At 37.6% G+C, this 27,170-nt stretch overlaps 2 long non-coding RNA genes across 2 annotated transcripts in view; one reads left to right on the plus strand and one right to left on the minus strand.

Annotated features, from left to right (window-relative positions):
• The first annotated feature begins 7,815 nt into the window (after window positions 1-7,815).
• LOC115306159 lies at window positions 7,816-26,190 on the plus strand. The gene is made up of 4 exons (XR_003915215.1): window positions 7,816-7,882; window positions 9,254-9,298; window positions 10,615-10,704; window positions 26,134-26,190. It is a non-coding gene; the product is annotated as an uncharacterized LOC115306159 (long non-coding RNA).
• The window catches only part of LOC115306162, a 37,638-nt gene continuing 23,852 nt past the window's right edge, over window positions 13,385-27,170 (minus strand). Inside the window, exons 3-4 of the long non-coding RNA XR_003915217.1 lie at window positions 18,034-18,137; window positions 13,385-13,427 (exon numbers count right to left, since the gene is read on the minus strand). This is a non-coding gene — a long non-coding RNA (uncharacterized LOC115306162). The remainder of the gene's footprint in view (window positions 13,428-18,033; window positions 18,138-27,170) is intronic.

The raw sequence follows: 27,170 nt of genomic DNA on the forward strand, positions 1-27,170 counted from the left end.
TTTCTATCCATCTGGGTATCTCTGCTCAGACTTACCTTCTCATTCTCTTCTGTGTGAAGACTCCAACCCATCCTTCAGGTTGTGAGCAATAATCAACTCTTCTTCCATGTCTTGATGCCCAGAGAAGAATTTATCTTTGTATGTTGCTACACAGTAATCACACTGAAACATGCTATTTTTTATTACACACATCTCTGGTGTGGGTGCCTAAGGGGAAGGCATCATATGGTTCATGTCCACTTTTTTATTGATATATGTGCTGTATGGTGCAGTGAGAAAGCCTGGTATTCAAGTATGTCTCACATGATTTACTATTAAGTGTAACTTCTAATTATTGGTCACTTTGGCCTTTATTGTCTCACCTTCAAACTAAGAGGAACAAAAGTAAACCTCAGGTTTTTATAAGAATTTAATGAAATAGCACATGAAAAATTCCATCTACAGCATCTAACCTTGATTAGAAAAGCAATTAATTTTTCTTTTGGAAAAGAGATCTCTCTTCTCCTCTTTGATACACAGTGTCTTGCATATTGGGGGCTCAAGAAGATTTGAGTCATTATTATATGGGAAAATATTTTCCAAGCTTCATTTGTTTATTTACCAATTATATAATCTGAAGATAACTGTTGACAATATATATTAACTGAATATTATTTTACTTATATAGATCCAACTTCCAATTATAAAATATACTTAAAATGGAATTTATATATCATTAGCATTAATGCAAAACCAGTAACAATTGGCATAAATAAAAGGTAACAAAACAACCTATTAAATTAAAAGTTAGCTTGGGAAATAAAAATAAATAATAGATTGTAAAAGCACATTCAAACACTGCAAAACGTTCATTAAAAATAAGTCATTTAATAAATATCTTGAAATATTTATGATTAGTCACTAATTAAAGGACATTTGGCTCAATATTGCTTTGCTAAACATGTCTAAAAGAATTGTTTTGTGTGCACCTGGGTGGCTCAGTCAGTTAAGCGATCAACTTCAACTCATATCATGATCTCCGAGTTTTTTGAGTTCGAGCCCTGTGTGGGGCTCTGTGCTGACAGCTTGGAGCCTGGGGCCTCCTTCAGATTCTGTGTCTCCCTCTCTCTCTATACCTTTCCCCTGCTGCTTTCAAAAATAAAATAAACACTGGGGTGCCGGGGTGGCTCAGTCGGTTAAGCCTCTGACTTCAGCTCAGGTCAGATCTCACGTTCGTGGGTTCGAGCCCCACGTCAGGCTCTGTGCTGACAGCTAGCTCAGAGCCTGGAGCCTGCTTCTGGTTCTGTGTCTCCTTCTCTCTCCACCCCTCCCCCTCTCATGCTCTGTCTCTCTCTGTATAAAAAATAAATAAAAAACATTTAAAAAATTAAAAAAACATAACAGAAATAAAATAAACACTAAAAAATATTTTCAAATGAACAAAATAAAATTGTTTTTTAAGATTATTTGATGTTGTCTGACATGGAGAGAATCCAAACTCAGATGTGCAGATTAGCAAAATGGACAAAAAGATTTAATGAATTTTGTGAGAGATCTGAACACTACACTGAGACAACATACTCTTACCCAGAAATAACGCAAATGAACATTGATAAATAACTTTTTTTTCAAGATGCTGTTTTCTTCTAATAATCATCTACGCTGTGCCTAGAATAAATATTTCATATTGAAAACGTTTACTTAAAAAGTTTTGTAATATTAGGGGCGGCTGGGTGGCTCAGTCGGTTAAGCATCCAGCTTTGGCTCAGGTCATGATCTCAAGGTTCGTGGGTTCGAGCCCCATGTCAGGCTCTGTGCTGACAGCTAGCTCAGAGCCTGGAGCCTACTCCAGATTCTGTATCTCCCGCTCTCTGACCCTTCCCTGCTCATGCTGTCTCTCTCTGTCTCTTAAAAATAAATAAAAAGCAGGAAAAAAATTTAAAAAATAGTTTTGTGATATTAAAGATTTCATGATATTAATAAAATAAGAATCTTTCCCTCAGTAAAAATAAGTAAAGTACAAAATAAAACAATAACTTAATCTCCACTCAGATACTCATAGAGCTGAGTGTAAGGAAGCATATTCAATTAGTTGCTTTTAATGTGGTTGGTGATTGACTGGTCTTAACAATATCCCCTGCTTCAGCCAGAATGTTCCTCTTTTGTATATCACACCATCAAAGATGGATGAAAGCCTCTGATCGGACAAATCCTTGCATTTGCCCGGTCTCTGCAAAGGCACATGAACTACTTCCAGTGTGTTAATTCTTTAAAAATCCCACCTTCACTCTATCAATGGGCAAATATTTGCACAATACTATGCGTTCAAGGCTTCTTTTGTGTCTCCACGCTAGTAAATGTCAAAAGATTCTCTGGGCTCATAGCAACAGTGACTTCTTCAATGTATAAATGGGTAAAACTGACTTGAAAACAATACTTACAACTGAAATCCTGAATTTACATTTTTGACTATGTCTCTAATTCTATTGGGCACAGTGTTTGTTTATTGGGCTGGAATGTCTTCGAGTTCTTGTTTTGTCCATGGTTTCAATCTTACTATTTCTTTGATCAAACTTTTCCAATGCCTCTTTCTGGTTATCCCAGCATCTGTGGCCCTTGACATGAGATACAATGGTATAAATAAGGTTTCAAGAATTGTCATTTCATTTCCTGTCACACTGAGCCTCTGTTTGTAGGTCTTCTGAGGATTTCTACTTTGCTTTAAAAGTTGCTTTTTTGGTTTTTTGTTTGGTTGTTTCCTTTTGTTTTTGTTTTGTTTTAGGCTCTTTAAAAGTTCTTGGTCAGTTTTGCATGAAATCCATTGTGTGTTTTAAAATGAGACTTAAAGTTTACTGCTTTCACTACAGACTTTAAGCGTCCACAAACATAAGACACACAGCAGAATAGTTTGAGCACAGCCTTAGAAAACGGAAACACAAACTAAATAAAAATCATCACATTAAAAAAACACACTTTCCTTAAAGCTGAAAATGTATGAGAATACATCGATAAAAACTGACTTACTCAGATTCAATGTGAACATACACAACTTTATCATAATCTTCAAAATTGGGTATTAAAATGCCCTATTGTCTTTTTTATTATTTTAAAATTTATTTTTGAGAGAGAGTGAGTGAGGAAGAGAAAAAGAGAAGGAGACACAGAATCTGAAGCAGGCTCCAGGCTCTGAGCTGTCAGCACAGAACCCAACATGGGGCTCAAACTCATAGACCATAAATCACGACCTAAGCCAAAGTTGGACACTTAACCAACTGAGCCACTCACGTGTCCCTAAAATGCCCTATTGTTTAAATTTGGTGTATATGTATATAATTCTGATTAAAATAAATTTAGCCTTTTATTTTCTCTGTTCAGAGTATCTATCTTCTTACTAATATTTTGCCTGCTTCATTAATCAATTTCTAAGAGAAATTTACTAAAATTTTCTCTTTTCATTGTGCAATTATTCATGTTTCCTTGTATTACTGTAGATTTTCCCTCTATTTCATGTTAATATACATATTCATGACTTTTATTCCTGTTGTGTTGTTCCATGAATCATTATATGTTACCCATATTTTTTTCTACTAAGAGTTTTGCCTTAAATCTATTTTATCTGATATTAAAACACAGCCTCCAGGATTTTTGTTACTTGTTGTATCGAACTGCATATATATTTATATCCATTAGAGGACTTTTAAGTGTTTATCAATTACCAGAGGAAAGCACAGCTATATGAAACATTTGTCAGTTTCCATGACGGGACAGCGTTGACCACGGAGACCAGCCTTTGCTGCCTGAAGCCCGTGATGTCAGGATCACAGCACTATGTGTCTCCTTTATTTCACAGTTGGCAGTGAGGATGCAGCTGTGTCCCCCTCTCCGTAGGACCAAGAGCTTGTGAATTAGAGCCGTCTCTGTCTTCCCAGTGAGCGCAGTTCCAACCTCACTCTGTAATGGACCACCTTAGATATTTGCTTACTTCCGGATCTGAAGTCAGATCCCTGCTTCTGGACCTGAAACTTGCCTGACATTCACTGAGCCTGCCACTGCAATCCCTAAGCATTGTTCTGCATCTGGAACATCTATAACCGTGTGTTTAAAATAGACTCATAAGAATTTTGGTTTCAGTTTTACCTGAGGTCTAGCTGACATATTCTGAAGTGAGGTTTCAGACAGTCATCTTCCCTTCAGGGAAATGAAGTGCTTGACAACTAGCACTTTAACGTGTAACTGATCTCCAACTTCTAAAATAGTTTGGAGACACTGAGCAAATAACTACAGGTTAGGAATATGAATTAGGAACGAACGATGGCATGCAGTGCGTATGGCCCTTCCCCCAAGTTAGGATGCCTTTGTGAGTGTGTGAGTGGAAGGTGAGAACCTCACTTGGATCGCCTGCTTAGAGGAGCCACCCAGAGAAAAAAAAATGTTGTTCCATGGCACTGTTAGCAACCTCCGCCCTAACAGATTCCTGAGGGAAACAGAAGTATGAGAGGGTGTGGCTGACTTATGACCTTGATGATGGAGCAGAGCAGATATAGGAATGGGCTTGTCCTGATAGAATTTGTTAGGCTGAAGTTTGCACCAGTACCTCCCATGGTCCAGAGATGGGTCCTATATTTGGAAGAATTGACAAGGGGTTTTTCTCAGTGTCTTTCTAGAAGCCTCAAGAGAAGGCCCAAGAACCTCTGTAGTCAATGTCAGGGGGTCCCCACGGCAGGCATTGTAACTAAGAAAGAAGTCCTAAGTGTTCAGACGTTCTTTTATCTAAACTAAGGTTCTGGTGATGACATAGGACTGGACATATTAATTATTGAACTAAGACTGGTTTTGTGACTAGATGACACCAGAGTATATTTTCCTATGAGGGTAACCAGAGGAAAAATAGAATCTGACACAAATATAGTTCAAAGAGATGAAAAGAAGTAGCCCTGAGGGGTGGCTCAGGCAATTAAGCATCCGACTCTTGGTTTCCACTCAGGTCATGATCTCACGGTTCCTGAGTTCGAGGCCTCACCAGGCTGGGTGCTGACAGCCTGGAGCCTGACTGGGATTCTAGGGATTCTATATCTTCTTCTCTCTCTGCCCCTTGCCCACTCATGTTGTATCTCTCTCAAAATAAATGAGAGAGAGAGAGAGAGAGAGAGAGAAAGGAGAGAGAGAGAGAGAGAGAGAGAGAGAGAGAGAGAGAGAGAGAGAGAGAAAGAAAGAAAGAAAAAGAAAAAGAAAGAAAAAGAAAAAGAAAGAAAGAAAGAGAAAGGGCTCTGTGAAGTGGTTTTAGATAAAATCAAGAGGAGGTGGAGGGGGTTATTGACTACTTTCAATGCAGGAGTCCTAATTGTTCAGTGGAATATTTAGTGTGAAGTTGATCGTATGTGTTTATCTCTTTATTTATATATTTTTCCAAACATTTGGAGTAGAAGGGTGTCCAAGAATAGTACCTTTGGCGGGGCACTTGGGTGGCTCAATGGATTAAGCATCCAATATCAGCTCAGGAGCTCAGAGGTACAGGTCATGATCTCACACTCCAGCAGTTTGAGCTCTGTATGGGGCTATTAGCAGGGAGCCCACTTCAGATCCGCTGTGTCCTCTCTCTCTCTCTGGCCCTCCTGTGTGTGCCCTCTCTTTCTCTCTCTCCCTCTCTCTCTCTCAAAAATAAAATAAACATTCTAAAAACTAGTACCATTGCAATATATTGACCATGAAGCTCACAAAATTTATGTTAGAATAGGACAAAACAGCAATATATCAGTCTTTTTTTTTTCTGTCTTGGGCAATAAACTTAAAGGAAAGCTAAAAATGGGTAAATCAAGAAATGTTGCTTTACTATTATCTCAAACTAGAAGCCATTCTGGTTTAGTTAAACTCTGAGGCACCTTTCAAGGACCGTCCATAAGTAAGCTATGATTCGTTTGAGTCAATGATATTGGGTATAGAAATGGATGACCAAAGCTCATCTTAGTTCATCTGTTGCTCAGTGGAGATGGTTTTACACTGTCTTCCCACCTAAGTATTGTTGGTAACTGGGAATAGATTGATCAGTATTGGAAAGGACAAGAGATATCTCTAAGTCTAAAACCTTTGATTTCACATGAAAGCCAACTAAGTGATAAATCGGCATGGTGATTCACATATTCTTAACTTCCAAGTATCGTAAGGGTTACTTAATAGATGTAGATCCCCTTTACGTCCAGCATTTACTACCTGTAAAACTTGTGGAAAGTTACTCGATAGAGCAAACACCCATTTTCTTATTGCAAATGAGGAAGTGATATCTATGTCATAGAGATATTGCATTTGGGATGATGAAAGCATGCATTTGAGGGGGAAAGTATACCTTTAATAAAGTGTTAAGATTACAGCTCCCATGCTATGAATCTACACAACTTTTGCTGGTTATCTGTTTTCTGATAACCAAAACAATGATCTTGCTTTGTTGTTGCCATTGTTTGTTTGGTTTTTATTTGTTTGTTTGTTTTGAGAGAAAAAATAGTCACATCAAACTGTAGGAATTGTAAGAAGAGCTTGCTATCCCAGAAAGAGCCAGGGAGAAGACACTGGCTAATGAAAAGGCCACCTGCTCCAAAGTAAGTGGCATGCCTTCAGCAGTATTAAAAGTTACTTTTTTAGAGAAAATTAACATGAATATATAGAGAGAGGTTAGAACTAATTCTCATTTAATTTAATCATTTAAAATGTATAGATCTTATTTTATTTTAAGGACTGCTTATTAAATAAAAGGCTCATGGGGCACCTGGGTGACCCAGTTGGTTAAGTGTCCATCTTCGGCTCAGGTCGTGATCTCACAGTTCATGAGTTCAAGCCCCATTCCAGGATCTGCGCTGACAGCTAGACGCCTGGAGCCTGCTTCACATTCTGTGTCTCCCTCTCTCTTTGTTCCTCCCCTGCTCGTGCTCTGTCTCTCTCTCAAAAATAAATAAACATTAAAAAGTTTTTTTTAAAACAGGACATAACATACAGTCCTTATTCTAACAATAAAGGTAAAAAGCCCTGAATTCTAGGGAAATTTCTGAAAAATCCCACTTGTAGGTAACTTCACTCAACAGGATCATTGGAATGGACCATCTACAAGACCCCACCCCCTCCTCAGAGCCACCCACATTAGGATATGCTTTAAATAGTGGCCTAGATTAACGTGGTCCAGGTTGCTGATCATCTCTGAAGGAGGGTCACGGACTTAACATTTCACTTTACAGACACCAGGGAGCCCTCACAGCAGCAACCTCCAGGGAACTGGGAACTCTGACTTAGAGCTTTTTTACCACTTGTCTTGGGACAAGCACTCAATTCCCCATTCATATCTGAGTCATTTATTCTGAAGAAAATTTGAAAATAAACTCGGCTGGCTATCCTGAAAGTTAAGCATCAGTGACAGCTGAATCATTATGTTCTACATATTTGGAAACATTACTGTACCCGTATATTCTTCATTTCTTCAAATTACCGCAATCCTAAATGGTGTTTTTATCATTGTTTACTGGCAAGTGATTATACTATAGCTATGAAAATATGTTACTGTAACAAAGTATAAAAGATGTAGCAGATGGATATCTGTTATAGAACAATTTTGCCTTTCTTTAAATGTGCTTATAGTAAAAGAAAGAAATGAAGTTTTAAACATACATGAGTGAAATATCCCTAAAAGAATGTTTTTAAATATTTATCCATTAAACATCAAACGGCCTGTTTTGTTTTATTTCTGCAGAACATTAAACTGATGAGATTTTTACATCTCCAGACCAAATTCCCTGGATGAATATATGTTTTGCTAAGTAACCTTACTGATCACTTTATTCATCTGTTCATTTTACAGATTAATAAGCAGAGGCAAAGAGAAGATAATGCATTGCCCACAGTTCACAACTAATAATTGGGAGTGGTAAGTATAAAGTAGAAATATTTTGTGTTTTTTCCACATTTTTCCATACTAGAAATATGAATAGAATACTATAAATAAAGAATAGATAGACTCCATTCTTTATTTAAATGAAGCATTGATTTTATGAGTTGCAGGTGATTAGCACTACAAATCATGCCGTTTTTTTCAGTTCATTCTTTATAAAAGTTGGCATATTTTTCTCTTCACAGGTCTTCCAATACTACTGTGGCTTCACAGAGTAATACACATGTACTCATACTATGACACATCACACAGTTGCAATCTCACTCTCCCATAGGTTTGCGATAGCTTATCTGTGGTTCAAGGAGATTGGAGAGAGTTTAAAATAGACCATGAGGAGCTTTAAAGAATGTCCTGAAAGACTTTCTGAGGAATATTAAAAATCCATTTCAAAAGAAAAACATGATTTTGTCACAGAATTAGTTTCTACAATGATAGGATTTTTGCTTGGCAGTTCAGCAGCCTCAGAAAGCAGGAAAGATGTGGCTTCGTGGTAAGAGGGCCTAGAAACTGAGATTTCCTAGGGGAGTTTGTGGTCAATTGCAAAACTAACTATAATTATTCACTCTTCCGTGACTCCCTTTGCAATGTTACACTTCACATTTCTCATTAAAAGATGGTGTCTGTTCTTTTTCCTCTGATTATGGGCTACCCTTAGTGACTTACTTTGCTCAGCAGATGCACCAGAAGTGTGGATGTGCAGGTTTCATGCCCAGGCTTCAAGGACACTGGCATGCTTCCCTTCTTTCTGTCTTGGGATCCCTGCTTATACCATGACACAGCAGCCACAGGCTAGTCTTAAGGAAAATGAAGGACCATAGAAACTTGTCCCAAATCAGACCAGGCGTTTCAGCTGAAGCACCCAGAGATGTGTAATGACCACACCAAGGTCGGAAAAGCCACCTACACAGCTTGGGACTGAGTGCAGATGAATCGTAAGCCTCATTTGACTAGACTAAAGCCCCTAACTTGAATAATTGTGAGTAAGTAAATGGTTGTACCAATAACATAAATTTTTGATTACTTTGTTATACAGTAGTCACTAACTGATACAGAGTCCTTGGAGTACTCATCAAGGAAATATTAAAAAAAAAGAGAGAAGTGAGGTAAGAATAGATAGAGATGATAAACTTAATAAATGTTGTTAGAAGAAGAAGGTAGGGCACTGAATGCAAAGGAAAGTTAAAACTAGGCTTTTAGGGAACAGAGTACCAGGATAGATCTGAGGAGCTCAGCATAGGTGATGATAGACCATTACGCTTGCAATCCATTATTATATCACTCTTTAAGTCTGTCTGACTCTTAATGTAAAGTCTCAGAAAAGCATAAGTTTTCCACTGTCTCCTCCAGGGCAGGAGTCTACTATGGTCCATCAACATTCTACTATGGATACAGGTGAGAACAACACCTTCTGTTAGATCTTTCTGTGATCACAAATGTCCTATAATACAGTACAAATATAAACGCAGGTGCCTGCATATATTGTACTATTAATCTAGTTGAAGTGAACACAGGCAGTTCAGAAATGTCCAAGAAATGTCTACATTAAAGTGGCTGAGATAACAAGAAGGGAGGGATGACTAGCATGACTGGTTGGCCTAAAGTTTGAAGAAGGAACGGTGTTGGTCCAAGCACAAGAAAATTATGGTTTGCAAAGAGCAGTGAAGAATTAAGCCCATCCTGCCTAAAGGTCATCTGAAGATTTACTGTGAACACCACTGCGGGGTTTCAGCCAAGGGAGAAAGATAGGGGGAGCTGTCCAAGCAGATTAAAGTAAAACAGAATTTATAATTGAGCACAATATGGAGGTGGTTAGTGATCAAAGGAAGGAAAAAAATACAAAGTAGTGGCAACATTTTCTAGGGAATTTTGCCTAAACAATGTCGATTTATATCAAGGTATCAAGTGATAAACTGAACTCAGGCGGAAGGCATTCCCCACACCCTAAAGTGAGATGGTTAATTGCCACTACACACAGTCTATGTTCAACTGGTAAAATGCAGCAGTAGGATTTGGGAACTTTGCGAATCAGAATGTGAAGGTCAGGGCCAACCTCTCCCAAGCAGTCTGACACTCATTTCCTTCTCATGTGTCACTATGGAGAGGGGAAACCTAGCTGCTATTGTTCCTTCTCTTCCTGAAATAGCATTCGCTACTGACCATTAGCAATTTCTGTTGTTGCAAAATCATCTAGTGACATGATATTTTCTATCCATAGTATTGTTATTATAAACTATGTAGTAATAAGTGGTCTTTTGTAAAAAGTTTCATGTGTTTCTGGACACAGCTTAGTTGGAGATGCCATCTTAAGCACTGGAGAAGGGTTTCCAATTAAATTTATGAGTGAAGGCAGAGATATGAGGAGTTATCCCCATAACAGTTATTTATGGCCACTAATGAGAAAGAATTGGGAAATGAACTTCTACCAGAAAGATAACCATTTATTTTAATTAAGAAAGGGTCAAAGTCAATAGATCAGGGAGAATGAAAACTCATGAATAAGTGGGAAAATTGGTCTTTGGGGCAAAGAGACTATCATACAGAATAATGCTGAACTATAAAAGAAGATGCTGGGGGAACTTGTGGTTTTTAGGTACTTTATAAAGTTATCTATTCAGCTCCTCGAGTGGGAATAACAAGTGTTTTTATATAAGTTTTTATTCAAATATTCTGGTTTTGTATTTTCACTGCCTCCCTGCCGTCTTTTTCAGTCATCCTGGCCAAGTAGAAATAAAAGAAGATAACAAGAGAGGATTTAGTTGCTGGAAAAATTCACCTACTGCCTTTGGAAAAGCAAAATGGTAAGGATTATATTTCTGAGAGCAAGTGGTATTCATAGTTGCCTTAGAAAGGCAGTATTGTTCTGATAAGGAAAGTTCAGGCATATATTTTGCAATATTTGGGTCCCAGGCCAAGGGGAGCAGGGAATTAAATGCCAGAGAAAGGCCAAATCCTCAAAGGCATGTAGAAAGCATGCTGTGTCTGCCAGAGAGAGGCCAGAAATGAGTGGATGGAGCTACCAGGGCCAGGAAACAGGGTCGAAGAGTAGAGTGTGAGACACCTTGTCTCCGTTTTAGTGTATCCAGGCTCAGGTTTCTGACACGGCTGCCCCAGGAGTTCAACAAGCCAAACTAAAGGGCAACAGTAAAGCCACGGGATCAAAAGGTTCTGGTTCTGCAAATTTGCAGACGAGACACCTGTCACCTTCAATTTCTCATTTCCTCCTTATGTAATGTTTTGTTCATTATTGAAAAAAAGTAGAGAAATAATATTTTATATGCTGGGAGAATACCTAATTAGAAGCAAATATGGAAAGTAAAAGCAATAACAAATAGTAATGGCAATATCTAAATTACATAGACATTTAAGAGAGCCAACCCAGGGACTGTTCTGATATACACACGCGTGCGCCCACATGCGCACACACGCACACGCCATTCAATCCCCATCATTACATTATGGAGAGGTTGTACTACCTGGAATTATCCCTCTTGCACATGAGGGAGCCAAGAATGAGGGGGTTTGTGTCTCCCAAAGTTTCTGCTGGTAACTGGGCAGCTAGGATTTGACCAGCAGTCCTCTAACATGCTCTAACACTACTGCATAGAGTTCAACATGTTTCCATTAACAATCTACTGCATTATCGCAGAGAAGGCCAATAAAGGAAAGACAGAAATCCAAACAAAAACACAGAAATCCAAACAAAAACATGGATGCTGAGGAGAAGAGAGAGTAAGTTAGTGGGAGAGAAAACTGCATAAATCATATCAGAAATGTGATAGGTGCCCACAGTGAGGTATATGAGAATGAATGGCATCGCGGTTTAGCCCCAGAGATCTGGAGGCAGAATGCTTGAGTCCTGGGATCCATGCTCTGCCCCCTACTGGGTGTTTGATGTTCTGAGCCTCAATGTCCTTAATTGGCAAATAAGATTAGTAATAGCAGCCCTACACCGCACCGCTGTTTATGAACCTGCTTGGAACAGTGCCTGGCACAGCCTAAGCACCCGGTAAATGGTAGTTTTTCTTATTCCATGTGAAACCAGAGACTTAATTAAAAACGCATGTTGCATAATTAGGTTCTCCACAGGCTGACGCATTAGCAAAGACTGGAAGGGGATGAGAAAGTCAAAAGATGTAATGAAATCATAGGGAAGCAGAGTTTTGTGGAAACAAGACAGGAGAAATACATTAAGGTCAAACCATTATAGAACCTGGAGACACACGCTTATGAGGGCTATTGGAGTTCTTTGGTATTTTTAAGATTAGAAAATAAAACTGAGTAAATTCACATCTGAATTTTCAAATGAATGCTAGCCGAGTCCCACAGGAAATGAAAAGTAGTTCTGGCAAGAGAGACCGGAGCAGCGGCTGTTGCTGAAGGCTCTATGTGACTTGAGACCTTAGAGCTGAAAGATGAGGCCTCAGAGGAACCCTATTTCCGAGAATAAGGAGCTGCAGCATCTGTAGGTCTTGGTGCCCAGAGAGCAGATGCAAAGGAGGAGGACAGATAAATACTCCAGACCAACTGCCCTGAGGACTGTGGGAGGTCGATTTCCAGGTAGCTGGTTAAGAAGACAACAGGAGTGATCACATGGTCAACAAGGTGAAAAACAGAATAGGCATTTGAGGAATTTTGACAGACTATGTGGAGATATCGAAGGAATATTTCACCTCCGAGAGTTGGAAATCGAGTTTCCCTGAAATAGTAGCTATTCTCTGGTTTAGAAATGCCCTTGGACTTCGGATTATTCTCAGGACAAAGCCCCAAACCTCTAACAAAGTGAACAGGTGAGGCATACTCTCTCTCCTCACCCAGCTTCCTTCAACAGCCCTTTTGACCATTCATATCCAGGCCATAAACTGTTTTATTTAAACATGGCAATCCTAAGCTTCTCTCCATTTAAGACTCTTGTCATGCTATTCCCATCTCCTTCTCTTAATAAGATTTCCATCTAGATTTTGCTTAAATGATACATTTTCAAAGAAAGCAATCAATCTTTGAACTTCCTGATTAGGTGAGTTATCCCTGTTCTCTTAACAGCTTATCGTAGTTTTAACTTGTTAGTTACTATTCTGCATTTTCCTCTTTCCACTTAGTAAATATGAGGGCATATGTACGTATGTATATGGTTGGAAGTGTTAGTAAAGGCTGGAAAATAAATATATTTTCTTCATTACATATGAGTGAACAAATAAGTGATTTAGTATTTTATGTACATGCTGGCCTATATTACTTATGGGGTTTTTTTGTTTGTTTTTTAATTGTTCTAGAGGAGTAAGTAAAAATGAATAGGAAGTTGATTCTGATAAACAATAAACTGAGATAGCTGGAAGTTAAACCATTTTGCTACCTCGCCAGCTAGTTTCCTTGGTAACTACGTATCTCTGACTTTCAAATGGACCTCTGTTTGAATTTTCTCCAAGATGTTAGGCTGTATTCCTCATCAGGATAGGTGTTCATTACCATCACAGCGTGTTTGGAGCTGAGTGGGGAGGACAGCGGCGTTTTTCCGGGATAACAGCTGTGAAGATGAACAGATGTAGTTGATTAGCTGTGCGTTGTTGCTGATTCTAAGTAATTGTTATGAGTATCGAAATGTGGCTCAAATGATACGCTTGGCAATATCAATTTCTGTAGCATCTTATTCCTATTCATCACATTTATAATTCTTGTGTTTATCTAGTTCATGGAGATTTTCCTTTTATGACAATTTATACTTCATTAGTCATCTCTTCTGTTAAGATACCGAGCTCTGGGTATGTTTGTTAGTAAAGGATCATGAAGGAGAAATATGAAAGGAAATGGGCCTCTCAAACTGAAGACTCAATGATGACGTGGTTCAATGCATTCTTCATAGATGGAGTCTATGAAATGACACAGAGTTGTAGGAGAAGAATGCTGACTTAATGAGTACTCCGTCCTCATCACTCACTGGGATTTGGGACTCGTTAAATTTGTTGGACCTTGCTTCCAATGAGAGCAGGTACTAGGCTCAGTCCCTGAGGGACCCAGAGAGCTTGGGTTATTGAATTCGCTGTGGTCTGTGTTGAACACACTGTCAGCCCCATGTGTTTATTCTTGCTCCATCAGCACATTACATCTTTAGGTGTGTGCCTAGGTATCAACAGTGCAGTCTTTGGAGGAAAGAACATTGTGACTTTAACCTCAGTATAAGAGATAGTGACAACCTTTAGAATATATTGATGTGGAATATAGACGTATTTGGTATAGGAATTCACTTTCAAAACCCAATACAAAACTCAAGAGAAGAAACTATAGGATACATAGACTTGACTTTTTGTAGCTCCTCAGCCCCTCCTCCTTTTATTTATTTACTTATTTTTTATAATCCATTAAATATACCAATGTCTTAGGTCAGAGTGAAAGTAAAATGATAATTAATGGACTTTGGGTTTTAGAAATTGACAATTGCTAAATTGAGTGAATTTAGCACATTTTTCACATAAATGTTTGTTTTATAGGTTCATAACTGCTCATCTATCTTTGTGTGTCTTTCCCTAGTCTTTTGCTTCCTGTGATGTGTGTTTTAATTGATGTTTAATAAAATTTTGAAAAAATAGGACACTCAGTATTCATGAAAGTTATCAATATTTTCAATTAAAATATTATCAATGATCAAGCTTAATTAAAATATTAATTCACCTCATGTGAAGACTATAGTAGCATTGTTTAAAAGTTCTAGGACATAAAATCAATTTATCTTGTACTTTGTGTATGTGTAAAATATTTTGGAAACATACAGAATTGAGCAAAGTGCAATTCATTTTTTTGTAATGTCACTGTAATGAGAAAATAAGTCAGCTTGGGTGAGTAAAATTAGAAGGATTTGGAGCATCTGGGTGGTTCAGTTTGTTGATCATCCAACTCTTGATTTTGGCTCAGGTCATGATCCCAGGGTCGTGGGATCAAGCCCCATGTCAGGCTCTGTGCTGATAGCACTGAGCCTGCTTGGGATTCTCTCTCTCCTTCTCTCTCTGTGCTCCTTCCCTACTCCCACAAGCACACATGCATTCTCTTTTTCTCAAAATAAACATTTTTTTAAATGAGAAAGAGTTAACTGCAAATCCCATAAAGACCAACCTGAATCCTAAGTCTTGAGAAGATTTTTCTATTTTGTTTTACTCTGGGATAATTACATAATGCCTCATGCCTCATCATCTTTGTATACAGAAATAATATTTTCTGTTTAAAAGCCTTCACTATGGGGTTCCTGGCTGGCTGAGTCTTGAGTTGATCTTGATCTCAGGTCATGAGTTCAAGCCCAATGTTGGGTGTGGAACCTACTTAAAAATAATAAATAAAATGCTGTCCTTTGTCCCCTGAGGGTATGGGGGTGGGCAGGTGGGACCGAAGGAAAAGCAATAATAATAATGATGATGATGATGATGATGATAAATAAAATAAAAACTTTCATTATGAGTCAATGTCAAAAAATTCAGAATCTTATCCTGTGGTACCATGGACATTATTATAGCAATGTTAATATCTGTGACTGAAGTACACATAGAATGTGTGTGTGTGTGTGTGTGTGTGTGTTTCTTTTTACCAAATTTTCCTATTGCCTTATGTACCAGTGATTTAGAACAACATAGAAAAATATGATGAGGACATAATTCAAGTTGGACAAATGAGTATTTCAAAGAATGAACCAATAAGACCAAAAAAAGCAAAAACGAAAACTCAGAAACTATCACAATGATCTAATTTCCTCCATAAATTAAAAGACCAATATTGGGTATCTGTGACTAATCTCAATGTAGATCTATGTAGATGGTGATTAATGAAAATCTGTCATCAAATAGTTGTCTTATTATACTCAGTTTCAACTGAATATAATTATTACAGTATCCATTATAAAATATTTATATGTATATAATAAATTATCAGTGTAAACCATTTTCAAGAAGTGTTTGTTTACAAAACACCAGTTGAGGATTCAAGAAGTATTATTTTTTCTTTGCTTTGTTTACTTAAAACTAACTAGGCAAAGACGTTTTGGGTCTGGCCAAAAGGAGAAGATCAAGCTGAGCCTTAAGCACTGAGAATAGCACAAGGTGAATCAGTCAATGTTCCTGCTGCCCCACAATCCTGACTTTCAGCAAAAACTTTCTTACTCATAATTCTGAAATTTACAAAGAAGACAGTGTGGGGCCCCAGGCTGGCTCTGTTAGGAGAGCATGTGACTCTTTCTCTTTTTAAATTTTTTTCTGTTTTTTAAATTTTATTTTTGAGAGATGGGGAGCGTGAGCAAGGGAGGGTTAGAAAGGGAGACACAGAATCTGAAGCAGGCTCCAGGCTCTGAGCCGTCAGCACAGAGCCTGACGCGGGGCTCAAACCCACAAACCTTGAGATCATGACCTGAGCCGAAACCGACTGAGCCACTCAGGTGCCCCGAGCATGTAACTCTTAATCTCAGGATTGTGTGAGGTCAAGACTCACATTGGGCGTGCAGCCTAGTTAAAAGAAAAAGTAAAAAACAAACAAACAAAATTGATATGGAGGTTTGTAAATAGCTTTTTGACAGATAAAGTTTATTTACAATGAAACAAAGAAGCTATCTATAAGATTTATCTTACTTAGCATGAAGACTCATGAACCTGTCTGTAAAAATATTGATGTCTGATTAGAGTCTCCTTCCACCGATCCATACAAGAAGTGTTTATTATCATGTTTCCAATAGTTGAAACATTATGATTTTTTAAATAGACACGGTCCCAAATGTTTCAGATAAAGTATTGTAGGCATATATTTCTACTCCTTTAATGACTGTTTAAGTACACGCAAAATTTCCCTCAGATCCTAAATTGCCTTTGAAGTCCCCATGAGAGCCATACTCTATCCGCTTAACTATGTTGGAGAAGAGAGGGCAATGCAACATTTGTGACTGCCCTGGTTAGGACTGACTCTGGTCCTGGGCTGAGTGTGATGGAAAGAAAGGAACACAGACAGAAAGGGCAGACAAACAAGGGCAGTGCTCAAGGCTCCAGATATTTGCCACCTGTGGCCTGTAGTCATTTACATTTTCTTCATGTTCAAGCCCTCTTTTGAAAAGTTTGCTTAATAATATGGTTTAATTATTAGAGACAGTAGATCTGTGTATACGAAGGTGTGGAGACACAATCAGTACTTTAGAGATGGCAGTTATCAAGTGATAAGATTTTTCATCTTATTTAGTGTAAATAAAACAATTTTAGTTAACACAAAATTAAAATGTGTTTTCTGTTAAACGTGGAATGACTATGGCATCCAAAGTCAGTAGTTGGTCAGAGAAATTCCTAGACATTTGAGTGATCACTCCAAATGTACCCAATAGTTTTAAATCTTTCTGTTCTCATCTGCCTAATAATATGGACTTAGTCCTCAGAACTCTGGAATTTGGATATCAATTTCACATGGTAGGAACAATTAGATTATACACATAAGGCAAGATTAGAAATAATTTTTGAACTAAAACATCAACACTATAATCCATAAAGTAAATGCTAAAGCCATAATTCTCCTTCCATTTTGAGTAAGTTAATAACATATTTGAACAGTAATGCAATAAATGATGACAGACAATGCTTTAGTGTAAGTTTCTAAAACATAATTTTCAACTCAGCACCAGTAAATAATAACCCTGCACAAATATGACCGTCCTAAATTCAGTAACTTCATATCCACTTTGAAAATTAATGTATTCCTTTATAGTATAAATAGGGAGTTTTCTATTGTTAATAAGCACAACATATTAGAAAAGATTAGCATTAAATTATTATAATTATTTTTATATAAATCGAATTCTAAATCTTTCCCCCAAAGATTTCTTCATAATGTCGTTTTAACAAGTGAATTTAGTTATTGAAACTGAAATGGGCAAAAAAAATTGATTATGGAAAATGAAATTGTTTAAATTTCAAATGTACAACAGATAATTAGTAGTTTAGTATAATTCCATTACATAAGTACTATGCTTTGCAATTCTAGAGTTAGTAAGGGATTAAATTCTCACCATAATGGATTCACTTGAAGAAAAATAAAGCCTCCAGAAGTTAGTCTTAATGTTCTCCCATTTGGAGTAGTACTACTACCCATGAAATTGTTATATCAGCGAGAAAATTACTCACTTTAATAGTTGTAAACATTGCCAGCAGAGCAGAGGCCTTAATGAAGGTCATGGTTAATTGTTCAGCAGTGATGACCACAGTGGAGAGTATTATTTCAGTCCTCACTATAATTGTAGAAGAAAAAATGATCATTTCAATCAGACTAAAAAGTCATATCTATAAATTATTTCACATTGAGACAGCAAGATATTTACATGCGTCTACGGATTTAGATATACTCATTAGCTCTCTATACATTATTACCTAATAAAGACATACTATTTAGTTACATTCTATATGATATGCTGGTCAATTGTTTAGATTTTCTAATTAGGTTTTTGCTTTTTTCATTTTTTCAAAATAACTTCTTCCTGGGTAACTCCATGCTTACAAAAGATGTTTCATATACAAGGAAGGAGACTGTGTGATGACACGCCCTTGAATGAAGTGCTGCTTCTTCTCTCTGCACTTGCATGTCAAGGACAATGGCCTTGGGACAGTGAGAATAATGGGTGGGCGCCCACATAGGTCACCACACTAGGAATATTCACCTGTAGAGTCACAAGGGCCAGACAGAGGTTGGGACTGGCTTAGCTTCTTCCCTTCCATCTGCTCTATCAGTTTTACAACCTGTGTTTGACTCTTCTCCACCATCAAGGAGAGGAGACTGAACTCCAGAACAGAATTTTCATAATCCACAAGGAATGCCTTCATAAAAATTCGTATGTTAAATTCAAGAATTGATGATTATGCCTGAAGGTTAAAAGGTTATAAATTAGATACATAAGAATTGGTTTTAGTTATGAATTTATAAATAGTAAAAGAGAAATTCTATCTAGAACATACTCAACTTTACTTGATTTTAAATAGTTAATTTATTTTTTTAATATACCCAATTTTAAACTTATGTAGCAGTGGGGGCACCTCGGTGGCTCAGTCAGTTGAGCATTCCACTCTTGAGTTACGCTCAGGTCATGATCTCACGGGTTTGTGAGACTGAGATTGAGCCTTGTGTCAGACTCCTGTGCTGACGGAGCCTGCTTGGGACTCTCTCTCTCCCTCTCTCTTGCCCCCCCCACTCATGTGTGTACACATGCTGTCTCTCTCTCAAAATAACTAAACATAAAAAAATAATAATAAAAAGATAAAATGTGTAGCAATTGAACGTATGTGGTATTTTATGCATATGAATTATTATACTTAGCTTTTCTTATGTAGAGTCAAAGCAATTATACTTGGCATGTACTCTAAGGAGTAGAGAAACATTCAAGTGTGGCTGAGGCATCTATAATGTTCCCAAAGTACAAAGTCAAGGAGGCATCCCATGTTTTATGGATTGGGGGTTCTAGGAACTTACTTCCTTGAATAATCATTATCAATATCACTGTTCTCTTTAGGCAGTATTTAGATCTTATGGAGACTGGTAAATCTTTCTACTCCTGTCATTTTATGTTTATTAACATTAACATTTACCTTATTTATTTTTTGAAAAATAAAACTATCAAAAATACAGAGACCTGTGTGTACCATTCCTTCCCTTCTCAGAAAAATAGTATTCTGTATTTATAGATCCTCACAATATTACCCCATGGGTGTAAAACATACATTCTTTTGTTATTTTATAAAGATGGTATCATACAGTTCTTATTATTAATTATAGTTGTTTTTGAGATTGACACATGGTGATACAGGTAGTTTGGTTTATTTTACCTGCTATGTGCAATTCCATTTTAGGAGCATGGCTCAAAGTATTTACCCCATCACTCATGAATAGGTGATATTTTTTTCTTATTTTTCTGTTTTACAAATAATGTTGTCATGAATAGACTTTTACATGCCCCTCTCAAGCTCATGGCCATGGTTTCTTTGGGTATATGACTAAAAGTGGAATTATTGGTTATGGGTATGAGAAATATTGTCTATACTATATCTCTGTCTCTTTTCACTATTTTACTGTGAATCAGACTTCTAAAATATTGCCATTTGTATTCCATTGTTTATTTTTATTTTCATGCTTGCCTTTAAGATTGACAAACTTTTCAGTTCTTCAGTAAGTAGCCCTTTGAATTTCCCCTTTCTTGAATGGACTTTTGATCTGTGCCCATTTTTCTCTCTGGTTGACTTTATTTATTTTTAAGGATTCATATTTTTTCAATATTCTGAATATAAATGATTGTCTATTTAGTTTTTATGCACATATTCTGCTTAACTTTTATCTGTTTGTGGGTTCTTTGTGTAGCCTGGGCATTAAATATTAATGTAGTCAAACACATCAAATGTTTATTTTATTTTATTTATTTTTTGCATCATGTTTAAGAAGGTATTCCTTAAGCTGAAATCACAAAATATTCTCTTATATTTTCTTCCAACAATTTAAAGTAACGTTCTTTTCTTACTTTGTAAATATCACTTTAATGTTTAACCATCTAGAATAGCCTTTTAGATCTAAATTAGGTCTCATCAGGGATGCCAAGGTGGCTTAATTGGTTGAGTGACTGATTCTTGATTTGAGCTCAGGTCATGGTCTCCAGGTTGTAGGGTCAAGCCCTGCATCAGACTCTGTGCTGAGTGTGGAGCTTGTTTGAGATTCTCTGTCTCTGTCTGTCTGTCTGTCTCTCTTTCTCCACCCCTCTCCCCAACCCACATGTTCTCTCTATATATAAAAATTAAAATCAAATCAATCAATAAATAAAGTTCCAGTAATCAGGTAAACTCATATGAGATTAGACACAACATTGAGGCAGAGGCCACCTTCTCTCCCCTGCTGCTAAAGAGTAAGGTTGGAGAGGCATGACTATCTGTGGATGTCCTCAGGGGACATCAAAATCTCCCCTACTAGTGGTCTGAGAGAAAAGTGGGGCCCGACCAATCATCTAAAGGACCCCTATATTTCTAAAGGTCCCCGCTATCCAACTCTATCCAGATCCCTCCGTCTGCAGAATGCATTTTGGAAGATGCCCTCTTTTTGCTCATCCGGTTTGGGAGCCTGTTGAGTTGCTTATTTAGGCCAACCATTCTTTTCTTGTGCCATGCAGTTCTCTCAAAATATTACTGAAATTCTATTTCTGAGTAATGCAATGATAACAAAAATAACAACACTCAAATTTCACTATTTTGACACTTAACTTCCTAAACTCCTTTTTTTTTAACTGGCTTCTGTGCCTAAACCCACCTTTCCTTCCCTTGATGTGCTCTTGGCTAAGGTCCACACCCTCTGAAAGGGCAGGTTGGGTGGGAAGCACTAATCTTTGTGTTTGGACTGGTTCTCCTTGTTGTAAAGGAAGGGAGAGCTTTGGGCAAGCCTGCAAGTAAGTCCTATTTTCTGTTGCCTGGGGCACTGACTCTTTTAATTGGCTGAGGTATCATCTCATTGGACCCTTAGATGGTTTAGATTTGGGGCCACCAGAGAGGTGAGCTGCCCTTCTCAGAAGTCCCTTCTGTCACCAGTTTGCAAATGGGCCACTCCTTGCCCAGGTAGGTCTCACCTGTACGTTGCTCAAAACAGCAAAGGAGTCCCCAACATCCTCAAGCATTTTCCTCTTGTAGATCCATTTCTCTGCAGCTTGAGGGAGGCTCTTGGTAACAGGATCTGTCTTCCAAGTTATTAAAGTGACTGTTTTCAGAAACATTCACTGGTATGACAAAGGACAGCATTTTTTCAAGCTGAAGTATCTGTTTCCTTGCCACTCACTCCCCAATCCTTATGAAAGTAGATTATGATTCCATCATGCCCTCTTTCCTCTGCAGCCGGGTCCTTGGTAAGTATGACTGTGTGAAGGAAGGAGACTTGGTATGTCTGGAATATCAGATGTCAGTGGAGACAGCTAACTATCTCCTGCTGCCCATGCTCTTACACATCCTTTTGGAAATAGAACACCCCCCACATGGTCACCCTACCCACTCATAGCTGAACTCATGGCAGCCCAGCCAGATACTAAATTTTACAACACTCTTGGTAGCTACCAAAGAGCATGTGAATAAGTCAGGGAAAATGGAATGTGAGTTAAAACATTCTGGCCCCTTTCTTTGAAGTGAATCATACATGCTCTGCCAAAATATGCTAAATATTATTTTGAGCGGAAGGCAGTTAAAAATCAAAAGATACAGGGAGAGTTCTCTTCCCTCCCTTTATCTGCCTAAAAGCAGGGCATACATTTCCCTTTGTGAGGGGATCGTGCATTTTTCCAATCTCCTATACCAGAATGAGAACACCAGCCCTTATCACTGAAGATGATGAGTCTGTATAAACAAGGTCAACTAAAACAATGTGAATCATCTGTTACTTTTCCTATGTATATCCTAGTCATTTCCTCACCCTTTATCTCTCTTTGAAGCCCAAGCCTCTTTCCTTTGTTAAAAGAGTATATGCTCTCACATCTAAAACCTTTTCTGTGAACTCCTTTACATATAAACTTACAAATAAATCAGTATGCCTTTCCTCCATCTTTCTTTTTTTTTTGTAGTTAATTCATACAGCCCATTTTAGACAACATAAGAGGGTAAAGGAAACATTTTTCTCCCCAGATGTCTTAAATAGAATCCTATTCTAAAGTTTTATGAAGGGTGTGTGTGTGTGTGTGTGTGTGTGTGTGTGTGTGTTGCTTTCATTTTCTCGCACTGGCTGGGAAATGAATCCTACTGTTGTTACCACCCTGGACACAGAGCTGTGAGCCACAGGCTAGCAATGGTCAAACACACCTGCCATTTTGAACCATGAGTGACATTAGGCATAAAGCTCCTTAGTCAACACACACTAATTAGAAACAAATATATTTTTAACGTATATAGACCACTATACTTAGTGGTTTCTTTTATACCTGCTTGCTTTCTACTCTGATAAGAATGGTGTATCAGACAGGTGCATTTAATAGTAAGCCTTAATCTTGCATCTCTACGTCAAAATTTTCTTCCAAAGAAATAGCATCCTCTTTTCTGCCCACCACCCCCTTGCTTCTTTTATGAGGGATCTTTATCACAAGAGATGAGCTCAGTTTTCCATTTTCCCATGTTGTGTGAGCCACTGTTCTCTGGATCTGGACTCTGAGGTCTGCTGCTGATTCCTGTCCTAGACTCCTAAAGCCTGTTGCTTTAGCTCTCCTTACCACATTCATTTCCCCTCTGTCTAGGGAACATAGGAGCATTTTCTTACCTATGAACCCAGCTATGTATTTTTGTTTTTGTTTTTATGTTTAATCTGTCAATGTTATGTGTTTGGAGAAAATGGCACATTAACTATAAGTAAATTGCTTTATTTTACATTAAAATTCTTCAGATGTCATCCTTGAAGTAATCTGAAAAGGTGTGAAAAGTAATCTGAAAAGAAAGTTTTAAGTATGCTTACTGTATTCATTTCTTGGTGGATAAAGTGGTTGAAACATCTTTCTTATTTTAGATATCGTCAAAAAAGAGTGCCCTATATTTTTTAATTTATTTTTTTAATTCCAGTTAGTTAATGGACAGTTTGGTATTAGTTTTAGGTGTACAATATAGTGATTCAACCCTTCCATACATCATCCAGTGCTCGTTACAGCAAGTGTACTCCTTAATTCCCATCACCTGTTTCACGCATCTCCCCACCCACCTCCCCTCTGCTAATTGTCAATTTTTATTTTTTAATGTTTATTTATTAGGAGAGAGAGAGAGAGAGAGAGGGGGAGAGAGGGAGAGAGAACGAGAGAGCGAGAGAGAAAGCTCACACAAACAGGGGCAGGGCAGAAAGAAGAAGAGACACCCCCAAGCAGGCTCTATGCTGTCAGGGGATCTTGATGGAGGGCTCAAACTCATGAACAATGAGTTTATGACCTGAGCTGTAACCAAGAGTCATTGTCATTAACTGACAGAGGCACCCAGGCACCCCTTGTATTTTTATTTATTTATTTTAATAAAAATATGTTTTTTTTTATTTTTGAGACAGAGAGAGACAGTGTGAGCAAGGGAAGGTTAGAGAGAGAGAGGGAGACACAGAATCCGAAGCAGGATCCAGGCTCTGAGGTGTCAGCACATAGCCTGAAGCAGGGCTCAAACCCACAAACTGTGAGATCATGACCTGAACTGAAGTCAGATGCTTAACTGGCTGAGCCACCCAGGCATCCCACCATTTGTATTTTTAAAACAGTAAACAAATGGTCAAGGAGCTGGGGGAATAGACTAGTATTCTATGTGTGGGGTAGCTTTGGAAGACCAGGGATGCTGAAGCTGCTTTGATAGGTATCACCTCCAGCTAATGGGATTGCATTTCTCTTGCATTTTCCTTACTTCTATACTGAACATGCATTACTTTCCTAAGAAAGCTATTTCAGATGTTTTTGATATCTAAGCTACCTTTAGAAAGGTCCTTTTTATGTATTTTTAAATTTTTCTGCAAAATTATCAGAAAAAAAGTCAGGCGGAGGATGATAAAGATAAAATAATTGTCAGCTAAAGTGTCAGAATTTCCCTGCATAATACTGTAATGATTTTCCCCCCTTGAAAGAAGAAATACAAATGTCATAACAAGTTTAGATTAGATATTGATTATTTTTGAATCACCAAACCAAAGTAAAGGAAAGCCTTGATTTTCTTAATATCAGCATAAACGATTTATCTTCCCATGTCAGGTGATCTGGAGATGCAATCCTGAGTAGCTGTCCTTTCTCCATTCCCTCTGACTCGGTCTTAGGGAAAAGGAAGCCAGTGAAAGATGACTTAATGCTTTGGAGGCAGTGTTTCAAGCAAAGATAAATGTGACAAAGGAGCAAAAATTGGCGTATGTCCAGACAAGTAATAGAGGTTAGACACCACCGGGCCATAACTGGTGGTTGTAACCAATCACAAGCGGCGTTATATTTGCCCTGTTTTTATGATGTCATGAGACCCAATCCTATTTGTCTGTGTTTTATTTGTTGTTGTTCTTTTCCTTGTTGCCGTTATTCTTGTTGTTTGTTTACTTGTTTTCCTGAGAGAAGTAAGACATTTAGTATTGACCCAAAGCCCAAAAAGAATCATCACATCCTCACGCTCCATTAGTCATATTCAGGACCAGGGAACTGTCCAGGTAAAATGATAGTGAGTAGCAGGAGGTCGGATCAAATCTTCCTGGTTTAAAGTAATCAATTAAATTACTGTTCACTTTTAGTCCAGATTGCAGTATAAAAAATATTCCGTTTGGTCCAGAGGTTTGTTGGTGGGAAGAATGAAAAGGAATGAAAAATCTGCTGGAAATTATTCAAGCTAGTGCAGAGGCTATTCTGCAAGCATACTTTGTATAAACATATTTACACAGTTTCCATTTATCAGATGGATAATAGGAAGGACTCCTTCCCTTGTCTGGATCACAAAGGCCTGGGGGCATAGTTGCTGCAAAGCCTGGGAGTTTTGTAAGGTGATTAACTGGTATTTATGGTTTCTGAAGACCAAGCCCCTTTAAGCCTGGTGCATTTTTTTTTTTTTTTGGTTTATTTCTTCCTTCTTTCATTCCCAACCACCTTGCTTTGAAGAAGACGATTTACTCTACAATTATAGTCTCCAAAGTTGTCTAACTTGGTTGAAATTATGGTAGTAATTTCTCCTCAACATTCACCTTTGTATAATTTGCTATTGTAATACAAAATACATTTTCATAAAATGTTTCGGGAAAATATTTTTGAACACACAAGTAAATTGTTACTTTAGGCACAATAGAGAATTCCATCCATATTTATAGAAAGAGAGTCAAGCAATATGTATAAATCCCGTTTTCTAATTTTTTTGTTGTAAATAGAATCTGTGCCAGCAAATGACTTAGAGGAAGAAAATACCTTTTTATTTCCAGAACAAGCTATTGGTGTTTTCTTAAACATTCTTTGGGTGAACTTAAAAATGTTTAAGATGTATAAAACTTTTTTGGAATGTGAGAAATAATGATGATCACAGAAGACCTGATTCTGTATTAAACACAGTAATAATATTGTGTCTTAGACTTAATGCACCTCCATTATTGCTTAAATTAAACTTAGGGCATAATTAAGTGCTGTAAGTTCCCTATGTCTTATCTTAAAAGTTAGTTTTAAGGTTACAACTTAATTATAGGTAAAAGATACTCCACTCGACCTCAATATACTTTTGAAACTTGGCAATTTCTCTGTTTTCTATTCTCTCCTTCAGGGATTTTATGTGATGACTTCCACTTCTGGGAGCTGACATTCTAACATTATTACCCAGGCATCTGTTCTGGTGTAGATTTTGCTCACCTGCAGACACTAGACACTGCTGCAACAGTGTGAGTTTCAACTTACGGGGTAGTTCATGGAAGGGAATTATTTTTTGACTTCTCAGTAATTACTATTTCTACTATTTTTAAAATTATATTATTATGTGGCACGTTCTCTTCTATGACAAGGTTACCTGTTACTAGAAGACACATCATGTTTTTCCCATCCAAAACATGTTTCGTATTGTCTTAAGGATGCCAAAAAGAGTTTGAGTTTATTTAGAAAAAGAATCTGATGTGCTTGTTCTTTGCTGTTTTTCTTTTTGTGCTGTTTACTTTGTTACTTCTTTATAGATAGACAGTCACAGGCTTCTCTTAAGAAACTCAGTGCTTTACAGGGGCGCCTGGGTAGCTTATTTGGTTAAGCATCCAACTCTTGGTTTCAACTTAGGTCATGATCTCAACATCCTAAAATGGAGACCCCTGTTGAGGTTCTTGCTGAGTGTGGAGGCTGATTGAGATTCTCCCTCTCTCTGTCCCTGTCTTACTCACTCTCTCTCTGTCTCTCTCAAAACAAAACAAAACAAAACAACAACAAACAAAAAAATAACAACTCAATATTTTTTAATATAGTACACTTTGGTAGAAGAAAGAAAGCCTAATATTCCATTAAGTACCAATGCATTAAAATTATGGAAAATGAGAGCTTTCCACTTATCTTTGTTGCTTTTAATTGTACCATTAACCATGAAAAATACAAAATCCTCACATGACACACCAGGAGTTTAAAAACTGAAAAGTTATTGTATGTGGAATTTGTGGAATGTTGACACTCCAGGTACAAGGATCTTGAGGCAAGGATAAACCTAGTGGGTTTGAGGGGCAGAAGGAACCCTGTCTTTAGGGAGAGTGTGGGGGTGATAAGAGGTTAATGTAAATCTTGTTAAGGGCTTTGGATTTTATTCAGTGAGCAAAAGCAATGATTGGAAAG

Source organism: Suricata suricatta, chromosome 2, assembly GCF_006229205.1.
Source record: "Suricata suricatta isolate VVHF042 chromosome 2, meerkat_22Aug2017_6uvM2_HiC, whole genome shotgun sequence".
Taxonomy (NCBI): Eukaryota; Metazoa; Chordata; class Mammalia; order Carnivora; family Herpestidae; genus Suricata; species Suricata suricatta.